The following is a 4,578-nucleotide window of genomic DNA, read 5'->3' as shown; positions in this document are numbered from 1 at the left end:
AAGGTTTACACCTCGTGATTGCCCCATGTGACGTGAACACAAGGGCACGTTACCTCCGGCGTTCTTCCCTCAAACCCAGTCTAATCGTGACGAAAAGCAGCCAACAACCCCCCACGAAGGATGTTCCATAACATGCCTGACAAACATGAAAAACAGAGACTGAGAAGTGGCCACAGTCAGGAGGACCCGAAGGAGACAGGATGACCTGTGCGGCATGAGCTCCCGATGGGGCCCTGGAACAGGAACAGGAGCATTAGGAGGAACGGGGGACGTTGGAATGAGGTCTGAGGTTGACAGTAGTGAGTGCCAAGGCTGGTGTCTCAGTTTCGACAAATGGACATGGGAAGGGGAGATGATAACATATGGGGAAATAAAACTGGCTAAAGGGTATACAGGAGTTCTCGGTATTACCTTTTTTAAAAATTTAAACTAATAAACTTTATTTTTAAGAGTGGTTTTAGGTTTTAGGTTTAGCCTCTGTACTATCTTTACAACTTTTCTGTAAATCTAAAACTATTCCAAATGCATTTGTTTTAAATTTAAAGGTAAAATTTTCCCTCACCCCTTCCCCTGCCCCATTTGACAGAGATAACTACTGGAACGATTTCTAGAATATTCTTCCAGAATTCTGTGATGCATATACACATCCTTTTTTCCCTTTTAAAACCAAGATTGAGGCCGGTCACGGTGGCTCACGCCTGTAATCCCAGCACTTTGGGAGGCTGAGGTGGGCAGATCATGAGGTCAGGAGTTCGAAACCAGCCTGACCAACGTGGTGAAACCCCGTCTCCACTAAAAATACAAAAATTAGCCAGGCGTGGTGGCACACACCTGTGATCCCAGCTACTTGGGAGGCTGAGGCTTGAACCCGGGAGGCTTAGGTTACAGTGAGCCAAGATCGTGTCACTGCACTCCAGCGTGGGTGACAGTGCAAGACCCCATCTCAAACAAACAAACAAACAAGATTGAATGTTTTTGGTTTCTTGCCTTCTTCATTGAATTTACACCTGGGAGGTACTTTTGGGGAGAATATAGTTGTACTTCATTCTTTCTAAGTGACTTTGAGGTCATCTATGGTTAGTATGTTCCCATAATTTTTTAAAAGATATCCTGATGGGTAGATCAGGCTGGCTTTGTTTACTTGTTATTATAACAAAACAACAAATCAGGTGTGTCACAGAAGTCAATAAACACAAGAACTTTCTTCACTCAAAATCAGCTTCACTCATAATTTTAAAAGTCTAGATAAAGAAGAGGCCGGGCGCGGTGGCTCATGCCTGTAATCCCAGCACTGTGGGAGGCCGAGGCGGGTGGATCACCTGAGGTCGGGAGTTTGAGACCAGCCTGGCCAACATAGTGAAACCCCATCTCTACTAAAAATACAAAAAAAAAAAAAAAAAAAAAAATCAGCCAGGCGTGGTGGTGGGCGCCTGTGATACCAGCTGCTTGGGAGGCTGAGGCAGGAGAGTCGCTTGGACCCAGGAGGCGGAGGTTGCAGTGAGCCAAGATCATGCCACTGCACACCAGTCTGGGTGACAGGGGGAGACTCTGTCTCAAAGAGAAAAAATAAAAGGATGATACTGACATACCATTTTTGATCTCTTAGATTGGTAAAGATTGAGAAGTTTGATTGTCACCAGTCTGGTGAAGGCGTGGAGAAACAAACTCTCATTCCCACTGCTTGAAGGAGGGTCAGTGGGTGAAAATGCTTTGGGAGTGATTCTGACAACATGTATGCCCATTTAGAAGGTGCTTGGCCGGCGACCTCTTTTTGAGAATGGTGTTGGGTACGTAGGTGTGTTTACTTTGAGACTAACCTTTGGGTGACACATTCATGACTTATAACTTCTCTGTATGTTATACTTTAACCAAAAGTTAAGAACAAAGGTCTCTAGATTTGAGCAGGCCCCCTGGCCTTCCTTTTTGAGAAATACATGGAAATAAAAGACTGGAAGTCTCCAGACATGGTCCTCTCCCTGGCTGAATTCTATTCCCAGTACCCATAGAAATTCCATTATATATATAAATGTTCTTCAAAAAATCTGTGACTAAATCTAATAATTTCTTAATACGATGTGATACTTATTAGATTAAAAAAATCATACAAAATCATACCTTTACCTAGATTTCCACATCTGGGCTCACCATTATTAAATGGCATAATAATTGAGATTCTTTTTCTTCCTTCTCATTTGCAAAGACTTCAAAAAATTCCTAGAATTTAGAGAATTAGAGATTAGGTTGGGGAAAAGAGAAAAGGGATGGGAGTTTATTTAATAGAGTTATTGTGCTAACCTGTTAACCAAACTTTTCTATGAGAAAACACAAGGTAAAATCAAAGGTGCCGCAAGTTCTAAAAACCAAACTAAAGATCTGGAAGAAGCTGGCACAGACCTCTGCAAGGGGCTTTCAGTGCGTGGCCTGCTGCTAAGACGAGCAATATGCCGCTTTAAGAATGAGAAGCAAATGACCAGTTTTCCCTCTTGGTCCGAGCTGGAGGTCATGCTTGGGAATTGCAGGAAAACATTTAGACAGCCTCTCTGCTCCCCCGGGGGTATCAGCAGGCCTGGATTGAAAATTGATACCCACATGTATTTTTGTAAAACCCCTAGGCATTCCCTAGGACTGAATTGGTGGTCCTTAGTCCCGAAGTCCTAGCACTCAAGTGGAAAAAAAGACACTGACCTCCCCCATGGAGGCGTTTCTCCCCTCCTCCCGCCCCAGAATCAAGCCCAACCTTTATTTGGCTGCTCTTTGATAAAGCAAAGTCTCCTCTGATTTCCCCGTATTTTTCCAGCTTCTGCGTGTCACGCAAGCCTTTTACATTATTAATAAAAGTTTCAAATTCAGTTACTTTGCTCTTGAATATGAAAGCTTCTCTTTGGGGGACTTTGAAACACACTAGATGCAAACTTTCCATGAAGGCACTGAGAGATAAAGCGTGATGATCATCCTCCTTTGAACATCTAGAGATTTTAGAAAGCAAGACCGCCCATGGAATCCGGAATTGTATTTGCACTAAAAGAAAAGGCAGAGAGGACTCACAGAGCTCTCCGTTTTCATGTGGCACAATTAAAAGTTTACTTTCTTCAGGCTGTTGCCATGGGAGCAGCATTTGGTTGCATGTCTAAAAATCATAAAGGCCGGTGGGGATAGATGAAGGCACTCGAAAACGATTTGGGAAGGTGTTTTTAAGAATGTGTGGTTTGAGAAGAGCAGATTGGAGGTGGGGAGGAAGAGAACAGATGAATGCATCCAAATGGTTCCTTTGACTTGAATTATTTTTGCCTTTAGGCAAATTTTTAAATGATCTTCATGTTCCGAGTAGAATTCTAGCCAGAGGTTGATGGCTCTGATTGCTCCTAAATGGAATTATTCTCATAGTCAACATTTCCTTAGGAAACGGACTTTGCTTCCTTGTCTATTGCAATAGCAGTGCCCAGACACAAATAGGTTTGAGGAAAGAGCTAGTTTACTATTCAGACTGGCAACATAGATTCCTGGGGAGCAAGGCTCAGTGAATAATCCAAAAGCAGCATAGTCTAGGCTTAGCCCAGTTCCTGTATTTTCTAGGAGATCTTCCTGAAGTGCTTTGGTTCACACTGATGTCTAACCAAATGCCATAAGGACAGCTTCTACTTTGTCCTCTGGGCTGGGCCGAGGTCTCACCAGGCTGCTCTGGGACTTCGGATTTTGATGTTGTCTTTAACAGTGCAGCTCTGGGAGCTGACATGTCAGGTCAGTCCTTTCCGGCCCTTAAGGCAAAGTTCCCCAGACTACCTGGCTTAGGAGCCATGAATATTTATTCCTCGTGGGTCTGGGGGCTGAATGCCTGAGATCAGGGAGCTGGCTCAGCTGGATTCTAGTGAGAGCTGTCTTCTGGGCTCTGGACTGTCAGTTTCTCCTTGTGTCCTCGCGTGGTGGAAGCGGCGAGGCAGCTCCCTGGGGTCCCTTTTATAAGGACACTTTATCCCCTCACAGGCCTCCACCCTCATGAGCTACTCTTCTCCTCCAAAGCCCCCACCTCCTAGAGTTTCACCACATGAATTTCCTATTGGAGGTTAGAGTTTCACCATATGAATTTCCTATTGGAGGTTAGAGTTTCACCATATGAATTTCCTATTGGAGGTTAGAGTTTCACCATATGAATTTTGGGAGACACACACATTGCACCTGGTTTGAATTCTGGTTCTATCACAACAAGCTGAAAAGCCTGACCAAGGCCACCTGCGGCTCAGCTTCCTTGGAGGTATAAGATCAGCTGCCTTTCAGAGGCCCCAGTGAGGATGGCAGGAGAAAGCAGACTCAGTGCTTGGCTCGGAGCAGGCACATGGTAGGTGCTCAGGAATTAGGAATTCTCCTTCTCGTCAGTAGGTCCTTCCCGGCTCCCACTGCCTCTCACCCCCACGAGGCTCAGCACTCATGGAGTGATGACTGGGGACCTCCAGCTTCCTGTTTATTGGGATGAAGTGATCATTAACTATGGAGTGTGGGTGAACTCTGCACTGGTCACTCTGAATACGTTGTCTCACTTAATTCCCACTACCCACCAGGAACACTTAATTCCCACTACCCACC

Source organism: Mandrillus leucophaeus, unplaced genomic scaffold, assembly GCF_000951045.1.
Source record: "Mandrillus leucophaeus isolate KB7577 unplaced genomic scaffold, Mleu.le_1.0 Scaffold232, whole genome shotgun sequence".
NCBI classification, from domain to species: domain Eukaryota; kingdom Metazoa; phylum Chordata; class Mammalia; order Primates; family Cercopithecidae; genus Mandrillus; species Mandrillus leucophaeus.
Note: the sequence above shows the minus strand (reverse complement) of the source record.